Here is a 15,183-nt window from a genome sequence, read left to right on the forward strand (position 1 = left end):
TTTAACAATTTGAACTTTGCATCAAAGTAGGTTGTCTAGATATGCAACTAGGTGAGCAACCTATATGATGCAACAAAGATAGGAACACAAGCAAGCAAGAGATATAACACAAATAAGCTTGCACAAGTAAAGGCACGAGATAACCAAGAGAGGAGCCGATGGAGACGAGGATGTGTTACCGAAGTTCCTTCCCTTTGAGGGGAAGTACGTCTCCGTTGGAGCGGTGTGGAGGCACAATGCTCCCTAAGAAGCCACTAGGGCCACTGTATTCTCCTCACGCCCTCACACAATGCGAGATTCCGTGATTCCACTATTGGTGCCCTTGGAGGCGGCAACCAAACCTTTACAAACAAGGTTGGGGCAATCTCCACAACTTAATCGGAGGCTCCCAACGACACCACGAAGCTTCACCACAATGGACTATGGCTCCGCGGTGACCTCAACCATCTAGGGTGCTCAAACACCCAAGAGTAACAAGATCCGCAAGGGATTAGTGGGGGCAATCAAATTTCTCTTGGTGGAAGTGTAGATCGGGGCCTTCTCAACCACTCCCGAGCAAATCAACAAGTTTGATTGGCTAGGGAGTGAGATCGGGCGAAAATGGAGCTTAGAGCAACAATGGAGCTTAGGGTTGGAACAGGTAAACAAATCAAGGAAGAAGACACCCCTTTTATAGCTTAGGACAAAAATCCAACCGTTATCCACCTACCAGCCCGCGACCAGCGGTACTACCGCCCCAGACCAGCGGTACTACCGCAGGTCCACGCGGTACTTCCGCTCGCTGACAAGCGGTACTACCGCAAGGCCACGCGGTACTACCGTGTAGGCCCGCGGTACTACCGCAGCACCAGCAGCAGCTAGGGAAAACCTGTAGCACAAGAGCTGAGGGCGGTACTACCGCGGGCGCGGTACTACTGCTCCCCCTTGCAGTACTACCGCAAGGCAGGAAACCCCTAGCCTGGGAAGAGCGCGGATAAAGATACATCTGTCCCTACTTCCGCTGGTAAACGGAAGAAGCAAAAACCCGACACAGTACTACCGCAGAGGAGCGGAACTACCACCTGGCAGCTGATCCAGGCCACGCACGGTACTACCGCGCAAGGCATGCGGTACTACCGCAGTGGTGCGGATGTAAAAAATTACATCCGCCCCTACTACCGCGAAGGAGCGGTACTTGGCCTGGGGGCCACGGTACTGCGGCTCCAAAGGAGCGGTACTACCGTGGGCACCTGCGGTACTACCGCGCCGAAGTGCGGTACTACCGCGGGTGCCTGCGGTACTACCGCTCAACAAGGAGCAGTACTACCGCAAGCCCATCAACAGCAGTCAGGACAAGGGAAAAGAGGATCAACGGAGGATGCTCCAAAGTGCAGGGGAAAGGAGGGGACAAGGAAGAAAACGTGTACGTGATGATTCCACCCAAACCTTTCCGACGCGGACCCCCTCTTAATAGTACGGCTTTCCTACGACTCAAATCCACCAAAAAGAAACATAGAAAAGACGTTGTCTTCAATAGTCTTCGAGGGGCACCAAACCATCTTGTGCCTAGCGATGAAACGTCTGGGATACTCAAGGCACACGATTAGTCCGCAAACGCATTGTCATCAATCACCAAAACACCTTAGGGTTAAATATGCCCTTACACACATGTTGCATCACACAGTTTTTCCAAAGAGCAAAATATGAAAGTGATTAATCAAACTAATCCATGCACCACTACTCTTCCATCAAATGGTGATTTCTTGATGTCCAAAATTCATGGTTCGAGAAATGATAAATGGATATAAGAAATGTGAGTAATGGCATGTGTAGAAGGTTTTGCGATTTTTTGCCCGTTGCAATGCACGGGCATTTGTACTAGTCTATATCTATATCTATACCAATATAAAAAGACCCAAAGGGGCAGATTCAATTAATCTCGGCCATCAAATCATGTCAATCCAGCGATCTAGACTGCTTCAATGTCGAGCGCTCAACATGTTTAGCGTGCGGTTGATTTCATGCCAAATATAGTGCTAATCACATAATAACATGTAAATAATATCCTACTTAATATCCACATGCACTTAATATACTTCCAAATTAACGTGCATTGCACGTACACATTGACTAGTAAAGGAGGAAGAGTTGGCGTTTTCCCACCTATTTGACGCCAAAGTTTACGGGCCAGCCTTTGCATCGTTCACAATATAATAATGGGCCGTTTTTAGGGGAATAACTGAAGCATCGTTGCAAGCCCATGCCGTTCTAAAGAAGAAAGTATTGGCCTCGTAAGGCAACCGTGAAGTCGTCCAAGGAAAGGAAAATATATATCTCTGGATTTTTTTGAACGGACCAGCTGATGGCTGGCATATACTGATATCGAAAGCAAGGAGCAGGCGGGAAAAACACAAAGTGGAGTTCAATCTGGTGATCAAGGATTGAAAAAGAAGACAAAAAACTAGCCGTGGCTAGAATGCAGCAGGTTGCTCTCTCACGGAGGGTCCCAGAAAGGGTGCTTGAGGTGGGTTGCTCTTGCTTGGCGCCACAACTCAAGGGTCCTTGTGATTCTTGCCATTGTTTCAGTCAGGCTTGCACTCTTTTGCCGGAAAGTGCAGTCGTTTCTCTGCTGCGAAATGTTGCCGATTACCAGAATGATCATTGTCTTGACTCCTTTTTTGTGCTCAGCTCTCGCTCCATTTACCATCTCTGTGATGATGTCGACCGCTTTGCTCTTCTGCTGCCAGTTCGATGGGTGCATGGAGCCGCAACCATGTCCTTGGGCAGTTCTTGCCCAGATTGACGATGAAAAAGGGCACTGCCAGAAAAGGTGCTGCGAGGTCTCGAGGCTTCTGAGACATAGCTGGCAGAAATACTCGTTTGGCCAGTCTCGTCTCTGGAGATGGTCATTGCACCATAGTCTATTTTTGAGCAGCAACCAGACTGTAAATTTGAGCCTTGCCGGTGCCCAGACTTTCCATAGCAGATTTCTGAAGTTTGTCTTGAGCATCCCTTGGAACTGGCAGTTGTATGTGAAAGTGCAACTATCCCTAGGTGGTTTTGGTAATTCATAACAACATATAGCTCATTGAGCTAATGCTATTCCAAGATGATTATTTCAGGAAGGCTCAATGATTGGCATGGCATGGATGTGAAAGTGGAACCCTCAAAATGCTAAGGACAAAGGATTGGCTCAAGCTCAAAAGCTCAAGACTCTTCACTTTATATTTTAGTGATCCAAGATCACATTGAGTCCATAGGAAAAGCCAATACTATCAAGGAGGGATGAGGTGTTGCTTAATGAGCCTCTTGCTTCATGTGCTTAATGATATGCTCCAAAACCCTCAACTACTTTCCCATATCCACTTATGACCTAAAACCCTAAGCCAAACTCGGTCATACCGATTCTTTCTATCCGGCGCCACCGAGTTTCACTTGTCATAAGCCACCGCCAAACCCTAGCATTTCGGTTCTACCGATAGGGATCTCGGTCTCACCGAGATGGGATTGCAAACTCTCTGTTTCCCTTTCGTAACTTTTCGGTCTCACCGAAAGAGCGAATCGGTCCCACCGAGATTGCAATGTAAATTCAGTGTTTCCTTTTTGTAACTTTTCGGTCTCACCGAAAGAGCAAATCGGTCCCACCGAGTTTGCCTGACCAACTCTCTGGTTAGCTTATTACCAAAATCGGTCTCACCGAGTTTGTGTAATCGGTCTCACCGAGATTACGTTATGCCCAAACCCTAACCATATCGGTCCTACCGATTTGCATGTCAGTCCCCACCGAAAATCTCTAACGGTCACTAGGTTTACCTATTCGGTCCGACCGAGTTTGTTGATTCGGTCCCATCGAGATTGGAAAACTGTGTGTAACGGTTGGATTTTGTGTGGAGGCTATATATACCCCTCCACCTCCTCTTCACTCGGAGAGAGAGCCATCAGAACACATACACAATTCCAACCCTTATGTTCTGAGAGAGAACCACCTACTCATGTGTTGAGACCAAGATATTCCATTCCTACCATATGAATCTTGATCTCTAGCCTTCCCAAGTTGCTTTCCACTCAAATCTTCTTTCCACCAGATCCAAATCCTATGAGAGAGAGTTGATTGTTGGGGAGACTATCATTTGAAGCACAAGAGCAAGGAGTTCATTACCTACACACCATTTGTTACTTCTTGGAGAGTGGTGTCTCCTAGATTGGCTAGGTGTCACTTGGGAGCCTCCGACAAGATTGTGGAGTTGAACCAAGGAGTTTGTAAGGGCAAGGAGATCGCCTACTTCGTGAAGATCTACCGCTAGTGAGGCAAGTCCTTCGTGGGTGATGGCCATGGTGGGATAGACAAGGTTGCTTCTTCGTGGACCCTTTGTGGGTGGTTGCTTCTTCGTGGACCCTTCATGGGTGGAGCCCTTCGTGGACTCGCGCAACCGTTACCCTTTGTGGGTGGAGCCCTCCGTGGACTCGCACAACCGTTACCCTTCGTGGGTTGAAGTCTCCATCAACGTGGATGTAGGATAGCACCACCTATCCGAACCACGGGAAAAACATCCGTGTCTCCAATTGCGTTTGAATTCTCCAAACCCTTCCCTTTACATGCTTGCAAGTTGCATGCTTTACTTTCCGCTGCCAATATACTCTTTGCATGCTTGCTTGAATTGTGTGATGATTGCTTGACTTGTCCTACAATAGCTAAAAACTGCCAAGAACTAAAATTGGGAAAAGGTTAAGTTTTTATTTGGTCAAGTAGTCTAATCACCCCCCCCCTCTAGACATACTTTCAATCCTACAGTATGCCGAGCTGGTGGAGAAGAAACCTGAGGCCGTGTGTTTCCACTTGATTGTGTCTTGCTCGTGGTCGCTTAGGCTTATGTTCTTGGAGATGAGCCATCTGCTCAGGCGGATCACCTCCGGCCAGAGCTGTTGTGTTTGCCCGTGGGCTAGGTCTGCAACCCAGGTGTCATCGTGGAGCGCCTCATGGACGGTTTTGTTCTTCCTTCTTGAGTGCTTGTGTAGGTCAGGAAACTCCATTTTGAGCGTGCCTGCACCCGTCCAGGAGCTGTCCCAGGATCTGGCCGTCTTCCCATCACCTAGCGTCACCGTGGTTGAGGCGTTGAACAGCTCTCTGTCTCCTTGATCGCAGGGCAGCTTCATGCCCACCCAGGGCCTGTTGGGATATCTCTGGATTAACATCGTGGTTTTATCTCCTTCCTCGGTGCGTCGATTGCTCTTCGGCTATTAGGTTTGCCATGTCGTCCGCTGCTGCCCCCGAAAAGTCATCGTCGCCGGCCTCCGCCATCATAGCAGACACGTCGAGGGGCTGCCACATCCTGAAAATCGATGGCTACTTGCGCTCCAAGGAGACCCCCGCCGGTACGGACCTCAAATCCCGCCAATTCACCGTGTGCGGCTATCGCTGGCGCATCAGATACTACCCCAACAGCGACCGCAAAGACAGTGCCGATTACATAGGCCTTTTCCTCAAGCTCGACGAAGCCATCAGCAGGAAAGTGAAGGTGCAATTCATGTTTAGTTTCATAGATTCCATGGATATGAAGCATCCTTCTCTCGCATTGTTGAAAGCGGACACCTTCGATAGCCAAAGTCGTTCTTGGGGCCGTGGCAGGTTCATCAAAAGGGAAGACCTGGAGAAGTCAAATCACCTCGCGGACGAATCTTTCACAGTCAGGTGCGACATCGCCGTCCTCAAAAAGTTCCGCGTCGAGGTTCGTGTCCGTGCCCCCGTCCGACCTCGACCGGCACCTGGGTGATCTCCTTGCTTCCGGGAAGGGTGCCGACGTGGTATTCGAGGTCGCCGGCGAGACGTTCGCCGCGCATCGCTGGCTGCTTGCGCCCCGGTCGCCGGTTTTCGGCGCGGAGCTCTTTGGCTCAATAGAAGAGGGCGGCACCGGCACCGAAGATGTCATACACATACACGACATGGAGGCGCGGGTGTTCAGAGCGCTGCTGCAGTTCACGTACGCCGACTCACTGCCGGAGACGGGAACGAAAGGGGAGGAGGAAGATACCATGTGCCAGCATCTTCTTGTTGCGGCCGACAGGTATAACTTTGAGAGGCTGAAGCTGGTTTGCAAGGAGAAGCTATGCGAGTGCATCGGTGTAAGCACGGTCGGGACCATCCTGGCGCTGGCCGAGCAGCACCGCTGCGATGGGTTGAAGAAGGCGTGCTTTCATTTTCTCGGCTCTCTGCACAATCTGACGGCGGCCGTGGCCACCGACGGCTTTCGGCACCTGAGTAGGAGTTGTCCTTCTGTGATGATAGAGCACCTCGGGAGAACAGTGTTATCACTTACAAGTAATGAAAGCACCTTAGGAGGCGCTGAACCCAACCAACAACTAGGAGGGAAAAACTTAACTAGCCTAGCAAGTTCATGGGCTACTTTATTACTCTCTCTATTACAATGATCATAAATAACATGGTTGAAATCAGAGGACATGAAGAAACAATCGTCAATAATAGCATATGCAACTGAAGAAGAATTGCCGTCTTTTAGGGCTTCTACTATCTCCAAACTATTAGAGTTTACCACGATCCTGCTGCATCCGACAGTTCTTGCGAGGTTCAGCCCAAACCTGACGGCCAGAGCCTCTGCTGTGAAAGAATCAAAGCAAATGCCTATTTTTTCGTTCGCCGCTGCAATGAATTGTCCACTCTGATCGCGAATGATTGCCCCCACGGATCCTTCAAGTAGATCTTGATCAAACCCCGCATCAACATTTAATTTCATGTATCCCTTTGGTGGCTTTTCCCAACCTCCAGACCGAAGTTTGGCTTTTGGTGAATATGCGATACTGAAATTTGCCGCTAGTCCGCGTATAGCTAGGGCGATCCGAGTGGATGTTTGAATTTCCTCACCATGGTATACTTTACGATGTTCGGACCACAAGTACCAAGCTGTGGTGACTACCATCTCTCTCATTTTTGGAAGCCCCAAGATATAGAATTCTGTATCTTCCACATGCAACAACTCGTGCATCACTTCATCTCTAGACTTGTATTTTGTGCACTTTTTCTTTACTATCTCATACAACCCCAATTGTCTCCAAACCTATACTGATCTTGGACATTCAAACAAGAAGTGGCGTATACTGTCAGGTTCCAACCTGCATTCTGGGCATTGGATTTTAACCTTCATGTGTTTAGAAGCTAGGACTGCCCGACATGGAAGAGCGGCATGTAGTACCCGCCATATGAAGATTTTAATTTTTGCTGGGCATTATAAGCTCCATATCAAATTCCATTTCTCATCAGGTGATGAAGGGCCCGCATTAACTTGAGTCAGGTCACCAAACTGAAAATTCCATTCAATTTGGTAGGCTGATTGCACTGAGAAAAGCCCGTTCTTGGTAAGGCTCCATGCAATAAAATCAGACATTTCATGTAAAGGTAAGGGTATAGCCAGAATCCTTTGAACATCCACATTCCAGAACGTTTGGTTCACCAACAGCTCTGTGATGATAGAGCTGATTGCCATGTCCTCAAGCCGTTACGACGTACGTTGAGCGGCCTGGTACTGTTTTAGCAACGGCTGTTGATGGAGTCTAGAGTCTAGATCGACATTATGAGATAAATGTCCTGCTTTAGCAAATGGTGCTTCTGTCCCCCTCGCTTCCAGACTTCTTGACTTACATGACCGTATCTATCAGGGCATGTACAATGGTTGATAAAATAGTTTTATCTTAAGTCTTGCATGTAATTTAGAGATGACAAAAATAAACGTCTATAATGGGTCATCTTTTAGGCTTATCTTCAATAACAAGTCATTCCTAAAAATGTAGTGAGACATATTGTGCTAAGACATCATCTCTTCTCCCCTTAAATAAGAGAAGACAAACCTTTTTCTTATGAGTTCTTTCTCCTCCATTTCACCATTTATCCTACGTGTCATTTCTAAGATAGCATCATTGTACATGCCCTCACGCCGGTAATAGCATTCTTCCACCTTTTTTATTGTCAAAACCTATTGACATCTTCTTTGCCTTCTTGTGTTGACTTAGGGCGCCTGCCCCAAGGTTACTGAAAGAAAAAAAATAGCAGTACTTTTTTCGTTCATTTTTATAAGACCTTTTAGACATTTAAGACAACATCGAAAACAATTCAATTTCAGCTGTCTAAAACATCTTACAAAAATGAACAGAGGAAGTACTTGAAATTCCTCATCCTTGTACTTCCCAAGATGGCTTAATTTTAGGACATCAATAGGAATCTAAATTCGATCCGGGGCATTTGCCAGTGGAGCTTTGGCCCGTACAATTTCCTATTAGGATTCGCCTACGGGCGGGAAATAGCGGGTCAACCCAACACTATAACGTAGGTTTTTCCCGTAGCTGTTATTATCGGGTTTTCCACTATTTTGTAGCCAGGTTTTGCTTTTTTTCTTTTCTTTTTCATTCTCTGGTTTTCTTTGTTTTTTTATTTATTATTTTTGTCGGTTTCCTTTGGTTCTCTTTTTTCCTTTCGTTTTTCAGCATTTTATTATTTTTCATAAAAAATCATTCTTTCTTTTTTTTCCTTTTTTAACATATGTCTAATATTTTTCACGCATATTACACCTTTTGGTATACATCATGGACATTTTTTCATACACGTTTAACATTTTTAAAGTACATGATTGTCACAGCCCTAGAGTTTGCTTGTAACTTGTGGCATTGCATCTATGCATCATGTTTAAATTTCGTGAAACTTGAAATGGGGATTGATCCAAACCCTAGCACCAGATCAAATCAAACTAGGTCCAAATAAAATATTTTCTCAATGACCCAGAATGCCCTTTGGAAATGTTCATAACTTCGGATAATGGTGAAAACCTCTGCCAAAAATGATGAACATATTTATAGGTCATTCCTGGATTTTTGAGTTAAATCTTAAAGTATTTGAATTTTGGCATTTAAACACTATAAATAATTTAAATGCTGAAATTAAACGTGGGCCACTAGAATAATCCATAGAGTGTCCACAAATTATTGCAGCATTTTACAAAGTGCTTTAGCATTTTTTTTATAAAGCCAAACAGTTGCAGAAAATTAGAAAATAGAAATAAAAGAGAGAGAGAGAAGGACTACCTGGCCCACCTACCTGAAGCCGGCCCAGCTCGCTGGCCCAGCCCACCTGGCGCCTCCTGTCATCTTCTCCACCACGCCAGGAGGACGCGGGCGTGTGCCCGACGCATGCGCGGCCACCTCCTGCTTGCCGACGAGCCCCTGGACGCGTGGACGACTCCCGCGTGCCGTCCCGATCCCGCTGACCGCTTCGCTCACTCTCCCCCATGGCCCTCTCTCCTCTGCTCCCTCTCTCTCGCCCGGACCGAACGCGTCCGTCGCCGCCGTCCAAAGCCACGGCGTCCACAGCCACCCACTCGCCTCTCCGAGCTGTTCCCGAGGTCCGCCGCGACTCCCTCTTCCTCATCGCCGACTCACGCGACGCCGGAAGCCCCGCATCGTCTCCCCCGACCTCGTCTTGAAGCTTCGGTCGCCGGAGATCCCCTCGCCGCCCCGCTTCGCTCCGGTTCCTCCCCGAGCTCGCCGTTGGCCTCGTCGCAACCGCAGTGAGCTCCTGCTCCTCCTCCCCCTCTCCGTTCCTTCTGTTGCACGTCGTAGCCGTCGTACCACCTGCGCCCGAACGCCGGCCGCCGCTGCCGAGCTCGTAGCCGTCGCCTCCGGCCACCACAGGCCCGGCTCGCACCACCAAACGACGCGCGCCGGTGAGGGCACTCCAACGCGCCTAGCCGCGGCTCGAACCGTGCCCCGTAGCACAATCCCGAGCCCCACCGCCGCCTCTGGCCTCGCCGGCGATTAGCCGCCGGCCTAATCCCGATTTAATTAGCGCTATGACTCCGCTAAACACCCCTAGAGCCACTGCCATGTGGGCCCTGTGCCTGTTTAGCTTAAGCTAATTTTCGGTTTAGATTAGTTCTTAACCCAGTGGGACCCACGTGTCAACTTTGACCCTGCTGGCGTGGTCGTTGACCTGGCCCCACGTGTCAGCCGCTGTAATCGGCACTGGGTCACTGACCAGTGGACCCCACTGGTCAGGTTTGACCTGGATGGCGCCTGTTGACCTGCTGAGGTCAACATGACGTAGTGCTGACGCCATAACTCATTTTCTGGATTAATTTTAATTCAGGAAATTTCAGAAAATATCCTAAACTTCTAAAAATCATATAAAATCAACCATAACTCCAAATGAAATAAATTATATATGAAAAATTATCAGAAAAATTCAAGGAATCTATTTATGGCATTTGCATGCATGTTTGAATAACCTAGGGTTGCTGTACAGGGCAATTTGCATAATTGACATTTAAATAAGCACATATGGAGTTTGAATTTGAACCCTTGGTTCAAACCAACTTCATTTAATATGGTTGCTAGTTGCATTAGCTCAATCAACAGCATATTGCCATGATATTATCATGCATCATAATTGTTGCATTGCATTGATTGTGTTCCTCTTTGTTTGCCGGTATTTGCCCCCTCTCAGTAGACGTTGTTTCCGACGACGTGATCGATGACACCGATGAAGAGCTATTCTATCTTCAGAAGTGCCAGGCAAGCAAAACCCCCTTGTTCATTGCGATACAATCCCACTCTCTCACTCCTGCTCTCTTTTACTGCATTAGGACAACAACGATTCATCTGTTACTTGCTGCGGTAGCTGAACCCCTTTATCCTTTGCATGACCTGTCATTGCCATAGTAAATAGATGAAACCCACTAGCATGAGTAGGAGTTGTTTGATCCCTGATGTGCCTACTCATTCATGCTTGTTTGTCATGCCTGCTATTGCATAGAGTTGTGTCGGGTCTGATTCATCGGGAATGAATTGGAATGGTGATGAACATGTCCTACTGTGTGTGAGCTAAGTGTGTGAACATGATTTGGTAAAGGTAGCGGTGAGAGGCCATGTAGGAGTACATGGTGGGTTGTCTCATTGCAGCCGTCCTCAGGAACTGAGTTCTGTGTCTGTGATCCATGAACAGATACTACCACTCATTGGGATCCTTAATTGACCCTCTCGGCTTCTTAATCACCCTGGTACTTTGTCCAGGAGTTGCAACTAGTTTCTGGTGTTTGTAGGTTATGTGTTGGCGGCCGTGCGTAGCGCTGACCCTAGGGGTGGGCTATGTTGCGGTAGATACACCGTGGCCGGGCATGCCGGGCACCCGTTTGGTGTCTCGGAACCCTGTACACATCGTTCGGGGCCGTATGTGGAAACCTCGGCCGGACTCCCTGCGGATGGAACCTGGATAGGCGATAAACCTGGACTAGAGACTTGAGTGTTTAGGTAGGCCGTGGCCGACACCCTCGCCAGGCTTCCGCTTGAAGGTTGCCGAGATACATGACGTGTATATGGTGGTAAGTGGTGGGAGCGTGTGTGAAGAAGTACACCCCTGCAGGGTTAACATTATCTATTCGAATAGCCGGATTCCTCGGATATGGAAACTTGGACCCCTTGCATAGTTCATAGACAAGTGAAAGTGGATACTCTAAAACTCGCAAGATAAGTGTGAGTCCTATGGATGGCCTTCTCGTAGGGAGACGGGAGCGGATCCATAGTGGTGTATTGAATGATGAATATGTGGACTCGTGTGCGCCACCTCAAAAGAGTTGCTTCCAATCGTAGTTCAGGTTAACCACTGAGTCAAAGCTGGCTTGCTGCAGTTAAACTCCACCCCCCCCCCTTGTTGATACCGATGCATATGTAGTTTAGATCTGATGTAAGTCTTGCTGAGTACCTTTGTACTCACGTTTGCTTAATTTATGTTTTGCAGAGAGATTTCAGTCTCGCTAGTAGTTCCGCATGGACTTCGACGTTTAGCTTGATACCTCAGCTTCGATCTTGTGACCTTGGCAGGATCTGGTAGATAGTCAGGCTTCTCAGCCTTCTTCATTTGTAGTTGTCTGTACTCAGACAGGTTAAGCTTCCGCATGTGCTTGTTGCTTGTATGCTCTGTATGTTGGGTCATGAGACCCATGTTTGTAACATCTCGCTCCTCGGAGTCTAATGAATAAATACTTGAGTTGTAGAGTTATGTTGTGATGCCATGATGTATTTACACATATCGAGCATATTGTGTGTATGATTGAAATGCTTGGTATGTGTGGGATCCAACAATCTAGTTGTTTATCCTTGGCAGTATCTTTTATGGGGAAATGTAGTCTAGTGCTTCCATGAGCCATAGTAATCTGCTACAGCCCGGTTCACCGGAGTCCTGCTAGCCCAGCACTACTGCTCAGGACACTTGACTGGCCGACATGTGTTTCGCTTCGTTCCTGTGTCTGTCCCTTCGGGGAAATGTCACGCGGTGACATCCGGAGTCCTGCCCAGCCTGCTACAGCCCGGGTTCCCGGAGTCCTGTTAGCCCAGTGCTACAGCCCGGATTCACACGCTACTGACCGACATGCTCGATGTGATTCATGTATGCCTGTCCCCATAGGTTAGTGCCGCTTTGGGTTCACGACTAGCCATGTCGGCCCGGATTCTCTGTCATATGAATGCTAGCGACATTATCATATACGTGAGCCAAAAGGCGCAAACGGTCCCGGGCCATGGTAAGGCGACACCCGTGGGAATACCGTGCGTGAGGCCGCAAAGTGATATGAGGTGTTACCGGGTAGATCGATGTGACTTGGAATCAGGATTCTGACAATGATTAACATTTTCTTTAATATATGTTTTGATGTCCATTTTTTCCTACACCCTGTACATTTTTCAATAATCAGAACAATTTTTTATATATGTCTACTAAAAAATTCAAATGCATGATTAACAGTTTTTTTTAAAAAAATGTTTAGATATCAATTTTTCTAACCCATGTCTACAGTTTTCCATACACTTCTGTATACTTTTTTATACATCAGAAAAAAATTATACATGCTTAACAACTTTGTAAAAATGTATGTTTTGATGTCTAATTTGTCATACATATTGTACATTTTTATTATGCATATGAAGTGTTATTTTATGCAGGTTTAACATTTTTCATATATATTATTAATATTTTCTTAAAATGTACGTTTTGATGTCTACTTTTCTTATACAAATTTGCATCTTTTTCATATCGAATTGCTAGCTGGTTTTTAATTTGGTCTCATTCACATCTGTAACCATCCAATTAAATTGCAAGTGGATTCGTGTCTAGTAATACACTTTGTCGACCTGCGCATACCCATTCGTCTTTTCCCCTGGGGTTTGGGTTTACAAGTTGTGGTCGTTTCTGTGGCTTTTCTCTCTTGCTGGCCGAGATGTGTTGCTTTCCCGCGTGCGTATTGTCGCAGCCCCTGGTTTGGTGGGCCTATATTTTCCTACGACGCACCAGGCCTTACTATTGTTGCTTCTTTTTTTATGCCTCTTTCTTTTGTTTTGTTCTTTTTGCGAAATATGCCTCTTTCTTTTGGTCTTTGTTATATTATTTTTTGGGGGAGGTGCTTTCCCATTGTTTGAATGTATATAATCTCTGTAGTTTTTTTTTTGGTAAAATGATGATTGTGGATTTTTTTTGTTCCATGTTTTTTCACCGCTACACACATTATAACTTAGTGCAACTTCATGACCGTAAGTTTTTATAGTGATTTTGACTGAAAAATGCATTTTAGACCCCCTTAATATGTACTTTTCTCAGGCTTTGAGAAGTTTCCGGGGTTGTCTATGACTTCCTCCGTTCCGTTTTATAAGTATTTTTTTAAAGAGGTGAAAAGTTTCTAGTACCTTTGAATGAGATTAGATAAACTATTAGTGACATATAAGGTGTTTTAATCTTGTACCCCAATTTATACCGATTTGATATTGCAGATGTTGACTTCTTTTCCTATAAGCTTCGTCAAAGATAGAAGAGTTTTACTTTCGGAAAAACATACACCTCATAAAAGGGAAGGAGAAACATGATACGGATCCCTAAATGCTCAGCATCATAGACAGCCCAATTTCTCCGCTGCCAACCACAAAAACATGATACAATCTTCGGAGTCCCTGAGTGGTTTCGTTTGGTCTTACCGAGTAAACGGTTGTCAACTCATTATACTCTTTTATATTCCATTTGGACTTTTCGAGTGGTCTTGTTCGTTCTCACCGAGTGGACCGAGTGCTTCATGACAAATTTTCTGACATCCACTCGGTCTCATTGAGTCAAATCCAATTGGTATGTCCGGAGTGATTGCAACTTATGTGACCTTGTTTTGGCCCCACGGGTTGCATACAACCTCGGATTGAGATGATCCAAATATCAAAATCATTCGTTTTGATGATACTGAACTTTCCCCGTTGGATACTTTACCATTTAACACCGTCTTAATTGGGTGTTTGCTTCCTTGACATAATTTGGGGCCAACATACACTTTGCTAGATTTATCACAATGTTTGCGTCTGAGCTCCGCTTTTGACCATCTTCATATCCATCTTAATCTTCTCGAAGACGGCCATCCAATGGTGACTTCCAATCATAAGTTTGAATTAATATTGATATAGCTTAAGCTACTCTTTTACAATTGTGCCACTTTTGAGCATCAACACATGCCCCTATTTTTCGGCAAAACTAGTGTGCCGAAAAACAACTTGCACAATATTTGTTCTAAGGACCAACCCACGATCAACTATTTTCTTAGGAGGATAATTTTATATCGGTCATCTTTATGCTTAGGGAGATAATTTTATATCAATCATCTTTATTCTTCGGTCGATAATTTATATATTGACCATTTGGATTAGACAAAAATTAGCTAATCGAATGTATTGTAATACCCTTTCATGAAGTAAGAAATTATATTCCAACCATAGATCAAAATAAGCCCATGAGGGTAACCAATCATATTCGAGGATGAATTTCATGGCGTCGGCTTCAATGTCATAGTTGAAGAATATGGGTAATGTGGGAACCAAAGATTTTGATGCGCAAACCTTCTGCTTGTTTGTTCACAACCTTCAACCTTCCCCTTCTTCAACTTTGTTGCACTTATTGTAATGGAATCTTGCACAAAATTTTTGTTTTGAGTGCTTCCTTTGGGAACCCATGCCATGTTCCTCTTTTTTAGCTCTTGTGCACTAAGCTTATGCAATTTCTTCTTTTGCTAATATGATAAGCCGAGTGCGTGCATCAGCTATGATTCCTGAAGCAATGGCAATTCTTTTTTAACCTTGTGCATGCTGAAATTAATTTCTCCAGATTTCACATTTTGGCTTTCTACAATT

The 15,183-nt window shown here is 45.9% G+C and overlaps 1 pseudogene; it reads left to right on the top strand.

The window, feature by feature from the left end:
* Positions 1-5,228: 5,228 nt before the first annotated feature.
* LOC125518954 lies at positions 5,229-6,657 on the top strand (annotated as a pseudogene).
* Positions 6,658-15,183: the final 8,526 nt, after the last annotated feature.

The sequence above is a fragment of the Triticum urartu genome, chromosome 7, assembly GCF_003073215.2.
Source record: "Triticum urartu cultivar G1812 chromosome 7, Tu2.1, whole genome shotgun sequence".
Taxonomy (NCBI): domain Eukaryota; kingdom Viridiplantae; phylum Streptophyta; class Magnoliopsida; order Poales; family Poaceae; genus Triticum; species Triticum urartu.